Source organism: Sorex araneus, chromosome X, assembly GCF_027595985.1.
Source record: "Sorex araneus isolate mSorAra2 chromosome X, mSorAra2.pri, whole genome shotgun sequence".
Lineage (NCBI taxonomy): Eukaryota > Metazoa > Chordata > Mammalia > Eulipotyphla > Soricidae > Sorex > Sorex araneus.
In genome coordinates, this window is record NC_073313.1 from 96,859,820 (window position 1) to 96,883,051 (window position 23,232).

Genomic DNA, 23,232 nt, shown 5'->3' on the forward strand with positions numbered 1-23,232 from the left:
CAAGACGGTAAATGTTTGAAACTGTGTCTACCAACTGAGATATTTCACTCCTTTTTTTTTTTTTTGCTTACTAGTGGTAGGGGTGGGAGGATTATTTTCCAGTTCCATAGCTGTATGCCAGGTGTGAGAGATTATATTGATTTGTTCCAGAAAATTTATTTGTCTAAATTTCAGCTGCAATTGGAGCCACCTCATGATTAAATCTAAAATATTTTGTCCTTGTGCTTCAAGATGAATTTTTATTGTGCACATGTCAAATTATTATTTAAATGAATATAGGAATTGATGTGTACCATTCAAGATTGTGATGATGATTTGATTTATAACTTTGATTTGCCTACACTATTTTAGTTTGTAGGGGAGTCCAGGAATTATTCCATAACCCATATTCTGAATTTTTCAACTAACCAATGTGGGTATTCTTTTTGCTGTTGACTATGTTAGTTCTAATTACATATTAGAACTGAAATAGTAACTACAGATATATTTAGAGGTATACTAATCCCAGAACCATATATATCAACTGAATTTATAAATATTCTCTTTCATGACAGAATTAAGGTATTTCTCAGTATCTGAATAATCTTAGATATCATTTTCCCTGAGAACTGTGTCATGCTATCTGGAATGGGATGAGTAATTTTTGTATAATACATGTTTTTACAATACATGAGTCTGTGCTTTTATTATTTATTTTTTATCACAAGGGACTTACTCAAGAATTTCTGCCTCTCCTTCATTCATATTTGATGTGTTTACTAAGTAGCTCAAGCTACTTAGTAAACACAGAATGGATCAGAATGGATGTAGCGATTACTTTTGTGGAATAGTTTAATCAGATTTAGAATTTTTCTGAATTTTGCAAGTCAAATAAGACATTGGTGGACTTCCTATATGTTTCACTCCAAGGTACTTGAGAGTTAGATTTCCTCTCTCAATGATCCTTTAAAGTTAAAAAGAGATTATTAAAATGAGTCTTCTATCAAAATTACTAACCATGGCTGCATTGCCTCTGGCATCATGTGCGCTGTTATTTGACATCTGACTTCTTGCGATACCATCATACCTACTGAAATTAGAGGGCCTATAAAGTGATATTATCTGTTCCTTTAATCCCCAAACTGGTATGCCCATTATAGAACTTTTCAAAGATAACAGTGCTATCTTTATTACAAGATTTTTCAGCGTTAAAATAAATATTCTTCTGAACCCTTGTGTATGATGCAAAGGATGCGCTAGTATGTTATGTTTGATAATTTCATTTTGTTATTATTTGCACAAAACTTTGTATTCACTATATATTATAGCTAATGTTAAAGTAAGTTGAGTAAATGTAAAGATCTTAATCTAGCTGATAGCAATGAGCTGTGAAAAACATATAAAATTAAAGTATTTATAGAAAGAAGAGAGTGAGAACAAGGATGGTATACTAGGCAAATAGTGGATTAATTATAACAAGGTCATTTTCTTTTAGGGACTGGCAGATGTCTATCAGGCAGATTACCTAATTAATGCTGATTAGGCAATTACTGATTAACTGGTTTAAGATTCCAGTTCTGAGAGAAATGAAATTGTAATTAAGTTTGGTAACTTGGGACTTGGCATAAACGATTCCAATTTAAGCCTGTTGTCATTTTTTTCAACTCTAGAGACTTCTTGCATCTTAACTTTATTTAGCCAAATCTAAATTTAGTCAACTAATCAAGCATATAGAATTGTTCATATATCTTTAGGTAAGTATCTGTAATGTATAATATATGGTATATATATATATCCTTATCAATAAATATATCATTTAAAAGTTTTATTTATCTATTATTATTTTTATAATACTACCAAATATGGGGGGTTGTTAGGGCATACACCCAACTTACTCCTGACTTCACAATAAAGGTCACTCTTACTGGTGTTCAGTGGACCTTATGAGGTGTGGAAAATTGAGCCCAGGTCAGTTTTCTGCAAAGCAAATGCCTTATCCACTATACTATATCTGTGGTCCTTTGACACATTCCTAGATTACCTGCATATCCTGATTGTTGTGAAAACTGATTCAGTGAATAAGGAAGAACACCTATCTCGTACAGATGATGACTTTGGTTCCTGCAGATATTTTTCCATAAATAGATTTGTTGTATAGTTATCTTAGTTTTTATGAAATTCCACATTATTTTCCATGATGGCTATACCAGTTTGCATTTTTATTTATAGTGCATACGGATTGATATGTTTTAGCTGACAAAGCCAACTAAATATTGTGATTTTCTTATCATCACATTCAAGTAAGGGTTGTGCAAGTATCACTATATACTATATAGTTGGCTGGGACCAAAGAGATAGTACAGCAGTTAGGACAATTGCTTTTCATGCCACTGACCTAGGTTTCAGTCAAGCAATGCATATGGTACCCTTGCACCAGGGCAGCAAGTGCCATGAGTAAGACCTGAGCACAGCTGATATGACGCCAAACCAACAAAATAAAAACATTTGCTTAGGCTTGCCCTTTGTGTTTCTCCCTCAATGTTCCCCACCACTCACTAGTTCCCAGGGCTCCCCATACATAGGTAGAGCCTGGGGAGTGCCCACTTGTCACCACATATTCATATCTGAAGAAACTGGCCCCAACTTCTGAACATTCCTGCTAATTAGCTGTTTTGTCAGAATAGAGAGCCCATAACTTCTATCCCACTTTGGGAGGATCTCCCCTTCACAATACTCCCTAACTCAGTGTCCAGGCTGACACTCAGTATAATGCTGATGGTAGCACCTTCATGTGACTTCTGTTTTCCACAACCCACACACTCTAAGACCAGTGAGGAAAAAGGTGCTAGAGTAGCCACATAAGATCCTTTGCAACAAAAAGTGAGAAAGTAGACCTACAACTGCCTGTCTTATTGAAATACAATAATGTGGCACTGAAAATAGAATAACAGAGGCATAGCAGTATTCTGCTAGTGTAAAATGAATCAGATCAATATTTCAGTATTCATATAACCAGGGTTCTAAACTTATACTGCCAGCAACCACAAAACTCCAAGACTACCGGTAAAAGAAAGGAATTTATCTGCATTGTAAGATAGATCAGAAGATCAGGCAAGTCCTTAATTCATAAAAAATATTGATGCAGGTTGCAGAGGACATCAAATGCATACTATATTCAATGACAGTGGAAAGAAACTAAACACTGGCTGGAGAGAAATTAAGTCAACTCAAAGAAGAATTGATTTAGAGCATGAAAGAATCCATACAAATGGAATTGAAGGAGGTAAAGAATACAATAGCAAGCCACAGCAATAAAATTCTGAATGTGCACACACATGTCAGTGAATTTGAAGACAAAATATAGGACAGCTTCAATAATCAAGAGACAAAAAAAGAAGAAAAATAATTAAAGAGAAAGTAGGATACTTACTGTATACAATCGAGAGGAATAGTCTCTGAATTGTAAGAACACTAGAAGGAAAGAAAAATAGAAACTAATGGAATTGATAATAGCTCAGAATTTCTCAAGTCTCTGGTGCGAGGCTTCTTAACAGACTCAAGAGGCCCAAACAGAACTAAACAAAATAGATACAACCAGAAAAATACCAAGACACAATTTATTCAAAATTGAGAGCAAAGAGAGAGGGACAAATGAATAAAGCATTAATAGAGATTTAATTCTCAAATACAATATAATTAATATAAGAAGCACAACCAATCTCCCATATGAAATCATACAAACTAGAAATGAGTGGAATGACACATCAAAGTTCTGAATGAAAAATAACTTTCAAATAGAGTCCTCTGTCTTATGAAGTTGTCATTTAAATTTTAGGTAGAGATAAAAATATTCTCAGGGAAACAAGAATTGTTAAAATATGCTACAACTGAACCAATACTGAAAAATTACTTAAATGTTAAATGCCAAATAATAAAATTGGTCAAATGGAAAAATAATTTACCACAGGAAAATAACAACCCAGTCCTTTATATATACATATATATATGTTATCTCTGAATGTCAATAAACTAAATTTCCCATCAAAATACATGAGTAGCTCAATAAATCAAGAAAAATATCCAAGCATTTCTTCTTTTAGGAATCACATGTAACCTCATAGAATAAATATAGGCTTATAGTGAAAGATTGGAAAACAATCACACAACCCAATGGTAGAAACAAAAGTTGAAATAGCCATACTTATATCAGACCAAATAGAATTCAATCTAAAGAAAGTAATTAGAGATAAGGTTGAACATTATTGAGGCTAGAATGATTGTACAGCAGGTAGGGCACTTACCTTGCAAGCGGCCAACTCGGGATAGATCCCCATCATCCCATATGGTCCCTCCAGAACCACCAGGAGTGTTTGCTGAGTGCAAAGCCAATAGTAACTCCTGAAAATCACCTGGTGTGTTCCAAAAAGCCAAAGAAACGTTGGACACTATTTTTTGGCTAAGGGAACAATATATCAAGCAGTAATAACTCTTGGAGGCTGGAGTGATTCTACAGTGGGTAGGGCAATGGACTTACACAGAGCCAACCCAGGGTTAAACCCAGAAATCCATATTGTCCACCCAAGTCCTGCCAGGAGTGATCTCTGAGTGGATGGATGGCCAATAGGCATGTTAAAATTATAATCATTTATTATTAGGAAAACCCAAATCAAGATGGCAATGAAATATCACCTCACACCAGTGAGAATGGCAAATATCAAAAGTGCCAGGAATATTCAGTGTTGTCAGGGTGTGGTGGAAAAAGGAACTCTCATCAACTACTGGTTGTAATGTTATCTTTTCAACCCCTATGGAAAATAGTATGGAAATTTCTAAGTAAACTGTCACTGTCACTCTCATCCCATTGCTTATTGATTTGCTCGAGGAGGCACCAGTAACACCTCCATCGTGAAACTTGTTGTTACTGTTTTTGGCATATCGAATATGACACAGGTAACCTGCCAGGCTCTGCCGTGCGGGCGAGATATTCTTGGTAGTTTGCTGGGCTCTCCGAGAGGGGCGGAGGAATCGAACCCATGTCGGAGTGTGCAAGGCAAACACCCTACCCACTGTGCTATCGCACCAGCCCCTAACTAAGTAAACTAAAGAATTTAAATTTCATATGAATCTGTAATTCCACTGCAGGGTATCGAATTCCAAAAAAAAAAACTATCATTCAAATGGACTTTTTCACACCAGTATTTATTGCTGCATTTAATACAGTACTAAGACAAGGAATTAAGCTAAGTGCCCAATAGCAAATGCATGTATTATCAATATTATTATGTTAAATTATTACATTAATATTATCAATATGTGGTATATATGTGTGTATAAATATATACATACAATGAAATGCTACACAAGTTGTAAGGAATGATGACACCATGAAATTTGCTGCAAACATGGATGGAAGTGGAAGATTTTATATTAAATGAAGTAAACCAGAAGGATGAAAACAGTATGATGTTATTTTTATGTGGATTATAGATTAACTGGATGATGTAATGCAATGTATTAAAAGGAAGATGCCTAGACAAATCTTAATTCTAGAGTATAGGGAGAAGATGAGATAAATTGAGGGAGGAATTCAGAGCAAAAAGGGAAACACCAGAGGGAGGGGATAAGGGGACTTGGGTACATTGGTTGTGTAGAGGAGTGACATAATTATGTATTAAAACCACAGGACAAAAACACTGAAAACATGAGATTCTGACTTCAAGAATCAAACTTAAAAATGTGCACTGGTGGAGGGATGGGTGTTTGATCATTGTGAGATTGTAACCTAGACATGAAAGCTTGTAACTATCTCATGGTGATTCAATAAAATTTAAAAAAACGTACCTGTCAAAGTGGCAAGCTGGGGTAGAGGTTGGGAGGGAACATGGGACACTGGTGGAGGGACATTAACGGCAGTTGTGGGATTGCTGCTGGAATATTGAATCTTAAACTCAACTATTTGTAAATCATGGTGCTTTACTAAAATAAAAAATTAGGGGCTGGAAAGAGAATACAGTGGGCAAGGCACTCTTCTTGCATGCACATTACCCAGTTTCAATACTTGGCATTAAATGTGGTCTCTCAAGTACCACCACAAGTAACTCCTGAGTACAGAGCCAAGAGCACCCCCTGAGCATTGCTGGATGTGACCCAGGAACAATAAACAATTGACTGAAAAGCCCTCAACTATATATGGGTGTAATAAACCTTCCTCATAATAGCAATGATCATCTGCTACAAAACCACAGCCAATATAATTCTCATTGGTGAAGAACTCAAATCTTTCCCTTTGATATCAGATACAAAATGAGAAAATAATGAGATATATCACATGCGTAAGAATGGCACATATTTTAAAAATTGGGAACAAACTTTGTTGGTGGGGAGGTGATAAAAAAAAACTTTCATCCACTGAATTGTGTAAATATTGTCTGTTTCAGCTTTTAGACAATCAGTATGGAGGTTTCTTTTTTTAGTGTTTGGGCCATACAGGAGATGCTCAAGAGTTGCTCTCTCAGGAATTACTACTAGCAGTGCTCAGGGGAGCTTATAGGATGCCAGGAATCCAACCCAGGTAAGCTGCATGCAAGGCAAATGCCTTACCTGATGTACTATCACTCTGGCCCCCAGAAAATCAGTGTGAAAGTATCTCAGAAAAGTAATAATAGAGCTGCCATGTGACCCATACCTCTTTTTGGTATCTAGGTATCGACCAGCACGACACAAGGACATTCATCCCAAACCACTGATTCACACCATTATTCATTACAGCACTTGATGCTATAACTAGGATATGGAATCAACCCAGGGGTCAAAACACAGGTGGTTGGATAATGATGGAGTAGCACAAATACACAATGGTATTCTCTGCAGCTGAAAATGCCATTTCCATAATTTGCATAGAACTGGAGAATATCATGTTCAGTGGAATGATTCTGAAAGACAAATACTGGATAATCTCACTTATTTGTGCTATTTAGAATAATAGAACAAAGGAATAAAATGTATCAAAGTGGGGATATATAATTTTTGACCCTAGATTATAGAATTGAAATTAAGAAAGGAAAGAAAACAAGGGGAAATTTAGAAGAGGCACATTGGAGATAATAAAACAGAGGTCAGTGTTCTCTAGCACATCATTTTTAAAGACTAGAGGTACAAGACTATATCACTATCACTGTATCACTGTCATCCCGTTGTTCATCGATTTGCTCAAGCGGGCACCGGTAACGTCTCCATTGGTTTCAATCCTGAGATTTTAGTAGCCTATCCTTACTCATCTTTCCCAACAATTGGAGGTTCTTTCGGGGTCAGGGGAAAGAGACCTGTTATTGTTACTGTATTTGGCATATTGAATATGCCATGAGGGTCTTGCCAGGCTCTTCCATGCTGGCAGGATACTCTCAGTAGCTTATAGGGTTCTCTGAGAAGGACAGAGAATGTATATATATATATATATATACATATATATACATATATGTGATATATATAACCCACAGAGCCAACAATACTTGGGTATGAGACCTTAAAAACAATAAATAAACTTAAAAATGTGTCTACTAACAAGCATGCTGGAAGGTAAAGATGGGAAGGAAATGGAGGATATTCGTAGAAACTGGTGATGAGTTTAGCATTGGAACATTGTATTCCCAAATCTCTACTATGGGTTATTTTCTAAATTATGAATTCGTAACAAAATATATGCTTAGATGGAATATTTTACAGTAATAATATTCTCTTTTTTATTAGTTCTGGTGAAATGATACATTCAAAGAAATTTAGTGTATTTGGAGATTTTGATATCTAGAGAAATTGAAGGATAATGTAAAGCTTTCATATTATATTTTATATTTTAATTTTTTATTTTGTTTTTTAAAGCAGTAATACACATGAAGTAATCTCATATTTATTTCCTTTACTCTTACCTGTGCAGAATGTTAAAACAAAATAGCCAAGGACATAGAAAATACATAACATTAGATTTGCCCTCTTAAAATTTAAGTATACACTATGAAAATATCTAATGTTTGATCATTTTGCCTGAGTCAAACTTCTTATCATTTATATAGCGAGAAATGAGATCACTATCATCCAAGTTCCTAGTTATCATCATTCTACTTCTGTTTGTGTTATATACTTCATATAAATTGCATTATATTGTACTTTTCCTTCTGTAACAATTTCACTTAAATTTTCAAATTTTCACCTTTGTGGTTTCACATAGAAGGAATTTCTCCTTTATTAAGAACAAATAAAGTTCATGTGTAAGTATGTTTGTGCATATTGTTACCCAACTTTCATATTAATTATAAGATAAGGGCTTATATATGTTAAGTAACTTATACAAGGTTATGCAGAGAGTAAGGAAGCTAGTGTTTTGTTCCACAGAATATATTTTAGCCACTTTACAACTTTGTCATGACGCATACTAGCAAAGCACTATCCTAAGAACTCTGGGCGAATGATTTCATTTAGTAATACTAACAAAATAATGAAGTAGATGCTATTAGTAGCCATATTTATACGTGAGAAAACTAAAGCTCTGAGAAATTGACTTAGCTAAGTTAAACATACTTAATGTCTCTGCCTTTGTTCCAGTACCATGCTGTTTTGATTATTACCACTTTATAGTAAAGTTTGAGGTTGGGGAGGATGATGCCTTCCATCATCTTTTACCCAAGAATTGTTTTAGCAATCCGTGGGTGTTTATTGTTCCATATGAATTTCAGGATTGCTTGATCCATTTCTTTGAAGAATGTCATGGGTATCCTTATAGGGATCGCGTTGAATCTGTACAATGCTTTTGGGAGGATTGCCATTTTGACAATGTTGATTCACCTTAACCATGAGCAGGGGATATGTTTCCATTTCCTCACGTCCTCTATTATTTCATGGAGTAGCATCTTGTAGTTTTCTTCGTAGAGGTCTTTTACTTCCTTAGTTAAGCTGATTCCGAGGTACTTGATTTTCTGGGGCACGATTGTGAATGGGATTGCTTTTTTCATGTCCCTTTCCTCTGTCTTGTTGTTCGCATATAGGAAGGCCATGGATTTTGGGGTATTGATTTTATAGCCTTCAACTTTACTGGACAAGTCTATTGTTTCTAAGAGTTTCTTAGTAAAGGACTTAGGCTTCTCTAGATATAGTATCATATCGTCTGCAAATAGTGAGAGTTTGATTTTTTCCTTTCCTATCTGGATGCCCTTAATCTCTTTTTCTTGTCTAATGGCTATCGCAAGTACTTCCAGTACTATATTGAGAGAAGTGGTTAGAGTGGGCATCCTTGTCTTGTCCCTGATCTTAGAGGAAAGTCCCTTAGATTTTCCTCATTGAGGGTAATGTTTGCCATAGGCTTATGGTAGATGGCTTTGACTATCTTGAGGAAAGTTCCTCCAAAACCCATTTTGGTGAGGGTTTTCATCATGAAAGGATGTTGGATCTGGTAAAATACTTTCTCTGCATCTATTGATATGATCATATGGTTTTTATCTTTACTTTTGTTAATATGATGGATTATGTTGATTGATTTCCAAATGTTAAACCATCCTTGCATCCCCGGGATGAATCCCACTTAATCATGGTATATGATCTTTTTGATGAGTCGTGGAACAGGGTGGAATATCCCTACACACAACCCCAAATGTTTGACCATCTAATCTTTGATAAGGGGGCAAGAAATGTGAAGTGGAGCAAAGAAAGCCTCTTTAATAAATGGTGCTGGCACAACTGGACAACCACATGCAAAAGAATGGGCGTAGACCTCGACCTGACACCATGCACAAAAATCAGATCAAAATAGATTAAAGACCTCAACATCAGACCACAAATCATAAGGTACATCGAAGTCAAGGTGGGCAAAACCCTCCACGATATTGAAGCTAACGGTTTCTTCAAAGATGATACACAACTGACCAACTAAGAGGAAACATACATAAACAAATGGGACTACATTAAACTAAGAAGCTTCTTCACCACAAAAGATACAGTGACCAGAATGCAAAGACAGTCTACAGAATGGGAAAGGATATTCACCCAATACCCATCCGATAAGGGGTTGATATCAAGCACTGGCTGAACTCTACAAGAAGAAAACATACAACCCCATCAGAAAATGGGGCGAAGAAATGAACAGAAACTTTACCAAGGAAGAGATACTAATGGCCAAAAGGCACATGAAAAAGTGCTCTACATCACTAATCATCAGGGAGATGCAGATCAAAACAACCATGAGATACCACCTCACACCACAAAGACTGGCACACATCCAAAAGAACAAAAGCAACCACTGTTGGAGAGGATGTGGGGAGAAAGGGACCCTTCTACACTGTTGGTGGGAATGCTGACTGGTTCAGCCCTTTTGGAAAACAATATGGACGCTTCTCAGAAAATTAGAAATTGTGCTCCCATTTGACCCAGCAATACCACTTCTGTGAATATACCCTGGAGAAGCAAAAAAGTATAGTCGAAATGACATCTGCACTTAATGTTCATCACAGCTCTGTTTACAATAGCCAGAATCTGGAAAAAACCCAAGTGCCCGAGAACAGATGACTTGTTGAAGAAACTCTGGTACATCTATACAATGGAAAACTATGCAGTCGTTAGAAAAAATGAAGTAATGAACTCTGCATATAGGTGGATCAACATGGAAAGTGTCATGCTAAGTGAAATGAGTCAGAAAGAGAGACAGACATAGAAAGATTGCACTTATCTGTATAATATAACATAACAGAATAGGAGATTAGTATCCAAGAATAGTAGAAATAAGTACCAGAAGGTTGGCTCCATGGCTTGGAAGCTGGTCTCCCATGCTAAGGCAGCTCAGATAGAGAAAGGAACACCAAATAAAATGTGGTTGGCGATCCCACCCGGGAAGGGAGATGTGTGCTGAAAGTAGACTAGAGACTGAACACAATGGCCACTCAATACCCATATTGCAAACTATAACACCCAATTGGAGAGAGAGATCAAAAGGGAGTACCCTGCCACAGAGGCACGGTGGGGTGGGGGGAGATGGGATGGAGTGTGGAGGGATATTGGGTTTATTGGTGATGTAGAACGGGCACTGGTGGAGGGATGTGTTTGTGAACATTTTATGAGGAAAAAACAATTTCTAACATGTGTGAATCTGTATCTTTACCCTCATGGCGATTCACTACTTAAAGGATAAAATAAATTTAAAATTAAAAAAAGATACTTAATGGTCAAACTTTCTTATCTGGGCTGTAAATGAGCCCTTTATAAATTAACTACCTGATTTTCATGTGGAGGGCTGAGTTTGTTTCTTGGCATCACAAGGTCCCACTTACACTGCCAGAAGTAACCTTAAGCACTTAGCTGCCTTGTAGTGTTTAAGCACTACCACCAGGTATGGCATCAAAACTTAAAAAATACCCTCATCCAAGCTTAATTTATTCTAAATTTTGTCCTTACTTTTGATAGGGTATTTGTTTTTATGGAACAATTCAAAAAGACTTGACGAATTATCTTGTCCACTCATTTGTCATAAGGAAAAAATGTCCTAGTTTTTGTGTAAGGTAATCTCGGGGAAATATATTTTTGACTATTAAGTGATGAAGATAATATTTAGAAGAAGTGTATTTCCTTTTAAATTATCAATAATATGGATACACTGTGTTCAGCTGCTTGCTCACAATCTCTGAGGAATAAAGCACTTATTTACTTTGTAGGTGGAAGGAAGAAAAATGTTTCACTCAAGCTGCAGTTAATATGAAGAACTGAAATCATGAAAGTTTAGGTCTCATTGTACTAATAGCCAATTTCAGTGGGGATATCTTGGGATCTTTTATTTTTAAATTTGTTTATTTTTATTGAATCACTATGTGGAAAGTTACAAAGCTTTCAGACTTAAGTCTCAGTTACACAAAGCTCAAACACCCATCCCTTCACCAGTGCACATATTCCACCACCAAGAACCACAGAAAACCTCTCCCCTACACCTCCACCCCACCTGTGTAGCTGTTCAATTTCACTTTACTTTCTCTTTACTTTGGTCACATTGAATATTTCAACAAAATACTCACTATTATTGTTTGGAGTCCCCCCCCCCAAAGTCAGACCTGCTGGAAAGGAAGCATTTGATAATTTGTTTTCCATTGCTGAGAATGAAGAGATATGAAGTCTTTATAGACAATCTATGGAAGCTCAATTTCTTCCTTTATAATCCTGATTTCTTCTACTCCCTGCCTCAGGTTTTTATCCAAAAAGTGTTCAGCTATATACTTTCGGCATGTTAATATCTGGGTTTTCTTATCAAAAACTCCTATTTGCAACTGAAAGCATAGATTGGGACATGAAAAGACAAGAAGAATGAAAACAATGGAAGCAGGGAAATTAAAGATATAGATGCACAAGATACATTTGGTTAAGAAATCCCTGAGATATTAAGTGGCCATCATGTTTGGTCTATAGTTTACTTTCAGCCTGCCTCTCCCATCCCAAGCGGGCCCTCCTAGCACCCTTTACTTGGTGGTCCCTTCTCTATCTGAGCTGCTTTTTCCCACAGCATGCGAGGTTGGCTTCTAAGCTGAGCAGTAATCCTCCTGGTACTTATCTGTGTTACTCTTGGTGTTAGTCTCCCATTTTGTTACTTTACCTTCCACAGTGAATGCAATCTTTCTATGACTGTCCCTCTATTTCTGACTCATTTCACTTAACATGATACTTTCCATGTTGCTCCACCTATATGCAAAGTTCATGCCTTCATCTTTTCTAACAGCTGCATAGTATTCCATTGTGTAGATGTACCAAAGTTTTTTTTTTTAACTAGTTGTCTGTTCTCGGCACTCAGGTTTTTTCCAGATTCTGTCTATTGTAAAAAGTGCTGCAATGAACATGTAAGTGCTGATGCAGGGACTGTTGGTGATGGAAAATGGGCACTGGTGGAGGGATGGGCACTTGATCATTGTATGACTGAAATGCAAGCATGAAAGTTTGTAAGTCTGTAACGGTACCCCCACGTTGATTCACTAATAAAAAAATGTCCCTGAGAATGTAAGGAAATAAGAGGATACATTTTACATTTCACAAATTTATGAGCGCTAAGTACTCTGCCCTAACAAAGTAAGGAGTAAGACTATCCTTAGCTACGATGCTAATAAAACATGACTGTAAAAAAAAATTAATTTCTTTGGCAGAAACATAGTGTAAGAGTTAAGGTGCCTCTCTTGCTCACTGACGATCCAGATGAATACCCAGCGATTCACATGGTTCCCTGGGCACCATCAGGAGCCATGAACAAGACCTGAGCTTTGCTGGATATGATCCAACATACCCCCAAAAAGCACCCAGCAAAATTATTTATTTATTTATTTATTTATATAAAATATACATAAACGTGCAAATAAATTTACATATACCCATGTAAAGTCAACATACTTATTTACTTATGTACCATGCTGGCAAAATAAACAGTTGGTTGATCTATTATTTCTCCATCAGGTATTTTGTTTTAGTTTCATTTTATAAATGTGAGTAATGGTTTACTTTGTATGGTCACTACTTATCAAGGAAAGAAATTAGTTTCATTCCGCTGAAAGGCCAAATCAATAGCATTCAGAAAAATAATGCAGGGTAAGACATAGGGTATATACAAATGCAAATTTTCCACTCCTACAAATTAGACTGCATCAGTACTCTTCTAAATAATGCCTAGCTATTTTTTGCTTTTCCCTTTGAATTCAGAGACCAGTTTGGAATGAAAAGCAGTAGAAGCCAAAAGCAAAGAATGGAATTTCTGTCCTAAGAATCTTGTGGAACATCCTGCCATGATGTATTTTTCTCTCTTCCACTTGTTAATCCAGTGGGTCAGAAGCAGATGGTTGCATAATTTGAGGGCATGTTTTAAATATCCATGCAGTCTGGTAATATTTCCCTATAGCTTAATTTATTACATAACTGATTTAAACTGTCACCCTGCACTATTCTATTTACTGGTAGACCTTTCTTTTGGTGCTTGTTGTATTTTTTAACTTTGAGGTAACATTGTTTTAAAGTACTGTCTATATTTTGGAATACATGTTCATACTTATTACACCAAAGTTACTACCACAGTGCCAGTAGTCCTCCGTTATGGTTGTTTGCAGGACCTCTATGCTTTGCTCCTATCATCACTCCTATAATTGCTGATAATAAAATATACACATGATTAGATCAATTTGTGGACACTTATTTATTCAGTAAGACTAGGTCACCTAAAAACCTTACCTATTGAGAAGAATTTGATATCGCTTCAAATTGGAACTATTGCATAAGGGACTTTAATAAGAAGGCCAATAAAATGAATGGATAGAATTTTTCTTTGAAGAATTTGCATTTTATTTGGCTGTACATGAGAAAATTGAAAACAATAGGTATTGATTTTCTATAGTACTTCTCATTATTGTCTGAAGGAAAGGAAAGCTCAGTTAATCCACCAGTAAGTCTTGAATTTTATCTTATAAACATTATTTTTATATGAGACATTTCTCCTTTTATCTTTTTTACTTTTGGTTTATAGGCCACGTCCAGTATTACTCAGGGTTTAATACTGTTTCTGCACTCAAAGATCACTGCCGAAGCTGTTCAGAGAACCCTATGTATTCTCTATGCTGAGATTGAAACCTGGGTCTGCTGAGTTCAGTACTAGCTTACCTGAAGTGCTCTCTGTCCTTTTTTGTTTTGACTTTAAATTCATGCAAAGGTATCTTATTTCTGAGCATACCCAAGCGTGTTTTGATGTTAAAATTGTGTTCTTATCTGTTTCCGCCTATCTTAAAGTGAAATATACATTACATATTTATGCAGTTTGCTTCAAAAACATTTTGTGGTGTTCCTAACATTAAAAAAGTACACTTTGAAAAGAATAGAGATAGTTCATATTTATATAAATGACCACTTTTTATTAAAGTGCACACTTTCTTCATTTCATAGAACTTTTTATAGGTAAAATTAGAAGTATGACAAGCTGTGAAAATCAATTTTATGTAAGAAGTTCTATAATAACTCTCTGATGAAACTCTACAATTTTTATTACACATCCTTGATAATACTACTACTTGGAAATGGAAATATGGTGGTCATACCTTATATGTAACTAGAAAGTAACCACAAGTAATGGCTCCGTCATTTATTTATAGGGTAAATTATTGTCTTTATCTTTTTATAGAGTGTATTATATTAGTATCTCATTCCTACTCTAAAGGAGTCCATAAAACTTGTGACTTAACACAACACAATTGTATTATCTTAATGTTATAAAATGCAGAAATCTAAAATGGTACTACTTGGGTAAAATGAAAGTGTCAGAAAGTCTATTTTATCTTCAGGAGGTTCTAGAAAAGTCTTTGCTTTCTTTTCTTTTCCAGCTATAGAGGCTTCCAAGAGTACTTAGATTTGTGACCTCATTTGTATTTTCAAAATCACTAATGGATACTAAAATCTTTCTCACATTACCTTACTTACTTTTCTACCTTCCTCTTTCTCTTTTTATTATTGTTATTTTTTATTAATTCACCATGAGATACAGTAACAAAAACTTCATGTTTGAACGTCAATCATACGATCATCCAACACCCATCTCTTCACCAGTGCACATTTTCCACCACCAAAATCCCCAGTATTCCATCCTCCCCCCCCCCATTTTCCATACCTCCCCCTGCTTGTGTGGCAGACAATTTGCAAGGTATTCTTTCTCTACTTTAGTTACCTTCGATATTTCAAGACCAGTCCTACCTCCCCTTATATCTGCTGAAAATACAATTCCTAGACAATGTGTATTGTATTGCTTGTTATGGATATAATATGATGCCGCATGGCCATGAAAGCAGGCATGTGATTTAGGAAGTCAAAGATTTTAATAATTATGGTCTGACAAAATTGCTGCCGCAGGTTGCTCGTGTCCCATGATTCCTGTGTGTGTGTCTGGATCGTGGCCACGTGGGAGCTGGTGCGTCTTGCTGGCTTCTATAAAATGGCAACCACTGGAGCCTCTGTTTGGAGCGGCCCAGCAGAGAAGGCATATTGCAAAGTCCTGCCACAAGTTCCTCAGGTTCGAGATTTCTGTGTGTGTCTCTAGATTGTGGTCACATTGGAGCTTAAGTAGGTGGTGGGTGGATGTGGCATCATCTCTGCATCCCATCGGGGTGAGGGGAAGGCCGGCGCACTCCTCACCTGTCAGGCAAGACTTGGGATTTAGCGTCACCATGGTTCATATCTGGTGCTTCTATAAAATGGCGACCGCTGGAGCTCTTAGAGGGCAGGTGGTGGGACGGCACCTGACCCCATCGGGAGCAGCCCAGCGCAGAAGGCCTATTGCAAAGTTCTGGTCCATCTCTGCCGCAAGTTGCTAGGGTCTGAGATTTCTATGTGTGTCCTGAACGTATGTTTTTGAGTACATGTGATAACAATCTCCAGTTACTGCTGAAGTTATTTGAATTGGGATACCACATCAACTGCCAAGCAACAGCAACTGTAAACAATGTGCAAGAATTCAGACCACAGAATATACTTTCAGGGATCATTTCTACAGTTCATTACTAGAGAAGTTTCTCTGATACTGTACAGCACCCGAAACCATGAGAGGAGCCAGAGGATCATCTCATGACCATAAAACCTGTTTTAGGTGTTGCTTTTGCAGCTGCCTTTTGCCATTGATAATCTTTCTTCTCTTCCCTAGGAGAGGGAGAGGATGCAGTCTATGTAGCCTGAGCATTTGTTTTTTTAATATCAGGAAAGGTCGCACAGCTACATCAGGTGGTTTGGAAAAATAGTCCTGGTACCCACATACTGCAGCCATGTTTGTAGCTCATGGTCACCGGGATTACATCTGGAGAAGGAGGGGAGACTGCACCTGCTTCATCTGGGGCACCCAGGTGTTATCGGCTTTGTTTGGGGTCCAGAGAATTCTCCGGCATTGTGGTGCTCGCCGGCCAGGATTCTTCACTGCTTCCTCTTTCTCTTTTAAGTGCCCTTATTATTATATTACACCAATTAGAAAATCCAGAATAATCTTATTCTAATATAAATCTTAATTCCATTTAATCTCTAAATTCTCTTTTGCCAGTAATTTAGTATATTCACAAATTACAGCAATTGTGGAATTGACATTTTTTTGAAAGTCATTATTCTTCCTATCACGTATACCCATTTCATCTTTTAAAGCTCTATCTTAAAATAAGATAAAGAATTCTACTCCAATTGGAAAGGAATTCTGTGAATGAGTTCATTGTTTCCTGGCCAGGTATGGATAAACAGAAAATGAAAGGATAGTTTTTGTAAACTTTAAGCAAGCATATGTAGAATATATATGCATATTTGAGGATTAGTGGGGTTTCCTTTTGTTGCTTAGCTTTGCTTTACATTTTAAAATAGGGTATTTCCTATGTAAAAGGAAGTAAAGGTCAATTTCATTCATTACTCCTAGAATGCTATACAAATATGTTAGCATTTTCATTTGTACAATCATGTAAAGTTGCTTGTGATGCATTGCTATAATCTACATTCTGGTGCCATATTTAGTTCCATGTGCCAAAGACAAACAAAAAAAACACTCTTCCCACTGTGAACACTTGTGGTGTTCTGGAAATGGTTCAAATGTTGTCTCATCTTCCTTACTAATTCTTTCTAATTTTTAAGTTGTGCAGTTTTTTTTTATCTAGAAGACAGTTTGTTCAATATCATGAATCTTTTTTTAACTTATTTTTATTGCTGATGTGTTGGATTTAAAACTAAATGAGTATCATATGAGGAGAACACAGAACCCTTTTTAAAAATTCACATTGCAGAATTTAAAAAAAATCTCCTATGATGATAATGTGGTAGGGTTCACTTTTGAGACTCTAATTCCTGTTCTTGTATGTTTAGACAATGCATCTGAATGAAAGACTTTCTCATTATGATTCAATGCTCATTAGGCTAGAAATACCAGTCTCACCGCTTGAGGAGCCTTTCTGATTAGTGTTATATAGGGAATTGCTACAGTTCTATCTTCTCATCCAATATGATTTCCCTCATGGATGCTACTATAATCAGTGTGGTGGCTTACTGCCAGTCAGATTTCAATATATCATGCTTTACTGTTGATTATGTGTTCATCAAGAATTCTTGTAAGATTCATAAGAACTCCTTAAAAATGTACCAAATCATTCTTTGTGATAGGCATCTTTTGGATGGTAGGGATGGAAGAATATGAAAGAATGGTGAATATGGTTAAATCTAGGCTAGGAAGCAGCTGTTTATGTGAGTGCTATGGAATTATCATAGATTCTATTTTATATAAACATTTCATCAAATTTATTGTTATATTTATAATAATTTTGTTGTGATAATTTATCATGGGGTAGGTACTGTGCCCAGAATTTTACATATTTGATTTTTATGTAATATTTTAATAACTGTTTGAGGAATACAATCTTGTTTGTTGTCAATTAAACCAATACTCAGATAAATTCAGTAATTCAGAGCCACACAGAGAATAAGTATTAGAACTATTATCTTATTAAGATGATCTCCTGAAAGTAGAGCATATGACACAGACTTGTATCAAGGTAGTTTACATAAATGAGACCAACATTTAAAATATACACTGTCTTTTTCTCAAAACGCAAATGTAAAATTTATTTGATAGAGATAGATTGTGTTAAAATATCTTACAATATTTTAAAAATCAAGAAGGAATATGTTTGAAAGAAGAGATAGATGATTAAACAGACAACTTTTCAGTATGACAGCAGCTTGATATTTTCCTGGTAGTACATAGAGCACAGAACTGCTTTTACTTTCCAAACCTTTAGTTAATCTTGTCACCACTCTTTGAGCCAAGCCATTGACTATCTTGTGACCCAGAATTGATACCTACTGTCTTACTATCTAATAATTAAAATACCTTCAAATTGGGCCAGAGCGATAGCACAGTGGGTAGGGCATTTGACTTGCATGTGGCCCACCTGGGTTCAATTCATCCGTCCCTCTCAGAGAGCCCAGCAAGCTACTGAGAATATCCTGCCCTCACAGCAGAGCCTGGCAAGCTACCTATGGCGTATTCGATAGGCCAAAAACAGTAACAAAAAGTCTCATAACGGAGACTTTACTGGTGCCCACTCAAGCAAATCGAAGAACAATGGGACAACAGTGCTACAGTGCTACCTTCAATTTATCTGTGATTATGGGCTAATTGAGGATAAACTTGTGTGCCCATGTTCATATATGCATGTGCATTCATGAATGCACATGTATTTAATGGCTGAAATATAGACCTAGATCTGATGTATTGGAAAAATTTAAACTACACTTCACGTTATATTTTATTATTCAAAGTACGATGGGTAGAATTGTCAATAATAAACCCCTGCCTATTTTTGCTCTTTCTTGGCCTCACTTAAATGCTCTTTTCTCATGCGTTATCAGAAAAATTTATTATGCGAGTTGAAGAATGTTGAAAAATAACCCGTTCTAATTAATTTTCTCCAATAAAATATTGTGGTAACTTACAATTTACCATAAGCCATTTCATTGTTAACAATCATATTTTTGTAATGGTTACATGTAAGTTCCACATATGAAATAATTGTCAAAGAAATTATGAGATACTATAACTACCTTTTTTTTCTTGTTGTGAGGTAAATGTCAAGGAACAAAATTACCGTTAGAGCACGTGGCCAGTCCAAGTTTGATCTCTGGCATCCCATACGATTTGTGAGCACAGCTGGATGTATTTCCTGAGTGCAGAGATGTGAGTAACCCCAGAGCATTGCTGAGTGTGACCCCCAAGAAAGACTGCTATAATAAAGATGGACAACCATGCTAGCAAGCCAGGTTCCAAAAAGGATTCAGCACAATCAACCATATCCACACAGTGACCAAGCTCATTGAAGTTTCGAGAAAGTTCAAGATGCCACTCTAACATTCATCGATTTAAAGAAGGCCTTCAATTCTGTTGAGACTGAAACAGTCATCGAAATCCTAGCCTAAAAGGGCGTTCAAACTCAGTACATCAAGATCCTCCTTGAGCTGTATTATGGATTCACCACCAGGATCTCACCATTCTACAAGGAAGTGATCATTGATGTAAAGAGAGGGGTTCGGCAGGGTGATACCATTTCTTTTTTTAATTTTTTTAATTTTATTGAGTCACCATGAGATAGTTATGAGCTTTCATGTTTGGGTTACAATCTCACAATGATCAAACACCCATCCCTCTACCAGTGCACATTCCCCACCACCAATATCCTGGGTATACCCTGCCTTTCACACCCTCCCCCTGCCTCTAAGGCAGACAATATTCCCCATACTCTCTCTGTACTTTTGGGCATTATAGCTTACAACACAGACACTGAGAGGTCATCATGTTTGTTCCATCATCTACTTACAGCATGCATCTCCCATCCCAACTGGTTCCTCCACCCATCATTTTCTTAGTGATACCTTCTCTATTCTATCTGCCTTCTCCCCTCCTATCATGAAACAGTCTTCAAGCTATGGGGCAATACCCCTGGCCATTGTATCTGCCATCATTGGGTGTCAGCCTCATGTGATGGTACCCTACATTCCACAAATGAGTGCCGTCCCTCTATGTCTGTCCCTCTCTTTCTGACTCATTTCACTTAGCATGATATTTTCTATGTTTATCCATTTATAAGCAAATTTCATGACTTCATCTCTCCTAACAGCTGCATAGATAGATGGTCGGCAACTACACTACCTTTGCTTCCCTGATGACATTGTTCTCATAACACCAAATACTACTCAAACGGCACAAATACTGGCTAACTTTGACCACGATTGTGGAAAGGTGGGACTACAATTGAATCTCACCAAGACAATGTTCATGAGAAACGAACCAGTCCCTGATTTTCCATTTGCTCTCAACAGAATGAACATCTCTGAATGTAGCAGCTATGTGTAACTGGGTCGAGAACTCAACATGAGGAATGACTTGGCGCCAGAACTGCGCTAGAGGAAGAGAGCAACATGAATGGTTCAAGGCGTCGAAGAAGTGGTTAAGAGGACAAAAAACCTCCGTCTCCAGGCACATCTTTTCGACTCGACCGTTCTTTCTGCACCAACCTACGCTCAGAGACCTGGGCCCTACGAAAATAGCTATTCAGTCATCCCAAAGAGAAATTGAAAGAGCTATGCTTGGTGTATCACGTTTCACTGCAGTGAGAGAAGGAATCCGGAATTCCGACCTCTGTAGCAAGCTATAATGCCCCAAAGTAGAGAGAGAGTATGGGGAATATTGTCTGCTTTAGGGGCAGGGGGAGGGTGGGAAAGAGGGGGTATACCCGGGATATTGGTGGTGGGGAATGTGCACTGATGGAGGGATGGGTGTTTGATCATTGTGAGATTGTAACCCAAACATGAAAGCTTGTAACTATCTCATGGTGATTCAATAAAATTAATTCTAAAAAGTGCATAATTCCTAAAAAAAAGAATCATGAACACTGTCTTGTTTTCCAAGGCATCAAAAATCAGGTGGCCAGACACGTAATGCAATTCAGAGATGACCGTTGGACTAGAGCTGTTACTGACTGGATTCTACGGGATGTCAAAAGACCATGTGGCCATCCACCTATGAAATAGTCAGACTTCTTCGTCAAACCCTAAATGAACGGTTTGAAGCTCTTCCTGTTTCTGGAACAAGCAGATACCATTGGGATACACTAGCACGTGACAAGGACGAATGGAAATGTTACTGGTGCCTGCTCGAGCAAATCGAAGATCAACGGGATGACAAGTGATGACATGTGATATCATATTTGTACTGTTTTGAGAAGTTTCCAAACTGTTTTTCACATACACAAATGCACACCTATGTTCACCATAGCATATCCAAAACATTGAAACTCTCCAAGTTCCGATCAACAGATGGGTAGACACAGAAAGTATGGCATATATATATACATATATATATATATATATGTATATATATATATATATAGTGTGTCACTGTCGCTGTCAATGTCATCCCGTTGCTCATCAATTTGTTTGAGTGGGTACCAGTAACGTCTCTCATTGTGTGACTTATTGTTACTGTTTTTGGCATATCCAATATGCCATGGGTAGCTTGCCAGGCTCTGCCGTGTGGGCTTGATACTCTTGGTAGCTTGTGAGGCTCTCCGAGAGAGATATATATAGTGTGTATAGATATATTATTACACACACATATAAAATGGAATATTATTCATTCAGCTATGAGGAAAGATGAGATTTTGCAATTTAATGCAACTTGGAAGTAAACGGTGTCATGTTAAATGAAGTAAGTTAGAAATACAAGAGGATGTTAATTGTATTAGGAATGTAAAGAAACAAAGTAAAGGATTAGAAACTCTAGTACAAGTAAACCCTGATACATGATCAATAGAATTGTGAACTGAGGAGGTTAGGTATGAGTGAGGAAGAACCAACTGTGGATAATGGTGAAATGATAAGAACATTGGTGATGTGGCTCTACAACTGTAAAACAATTTTAATGATATTTTAATGTGTCATAAAGAAGTTAAAGTGAATAAAGTGCTTGCATTGCATGCTTCTGTCCTGAATTTGATCTCCAGCACCTCATATGGTTCCTCAAGACCACCAGAAGTTATATCGTATTGTAGAGTATGCTCTGAGAACCACTGGATATGCCCTCCCAAACCAAAATAATAGTAATATTTAAACAATGTGACTTCAATATAAATGATTCTTAAAAGAGACAAACTGATAAAAGGAAGACAGTAAAGGACTCAAATGCAAACTATCTGGATTTTTTGTAGAATAGCAGCGCCATTTATTATATAATTTATAGAAATGTACTTATTTAGGGAAAGTTTCTTGATCTTTAGAAAGTTGATCATACCTACTAGCTAAATTTAATGAGTTATAATGAAATAACATATAAGTGAAAGTGTCTAGCAGAGCCTCTACAGTAAGTGTTCAATAGAAGATAGAATTTTCTTGATTTCATTATACACAAAACAAAAACCTGAGATCAGCAGGAGGCCCATGAACCTATAACTATGTGAATACTATAATATCAAGGGTTAACATTATCTTCTGGCTATTTTTAGTAGCCAACATGGTTGAAGGATGACTTGTTTCGAAAGGAGACATTCTTTTATGTTAAAACGGAAACAAAATTAAAAAATTTTTGCTTCTCCTATAGAAACATTTTCCTTTTTTATTTTGTTTTGTGGCCACACTCAGTGGAGCTCAGGCCCACTAACAACTCTATGCTTGTGGTGGCGTGGGGAGGGGTCTGTGTGGTGCTGGGGAACT

The 23,232-nt window shown here is 36.7% G+C and overlaps 1 non-coding gene across 1 annotated transcript; it reads left to right on the plus strand.

Moving 5' to 3' along the window:
* The first annotated feature begins 16,473 nt into the window (after positions 1-16,473).
* On the plus strand, positions 16,474-16,679 carry LOC129400346 (small nucleolar RNA U3). The gene has a single exon (XR_008627604.1). It is a non-coding gene; the product is annotated as a small nucleolar RNA U3 (small nucleolar RNA).
* Positions 16,680-23,232: the final 6,553 nt, after the last annotated feature.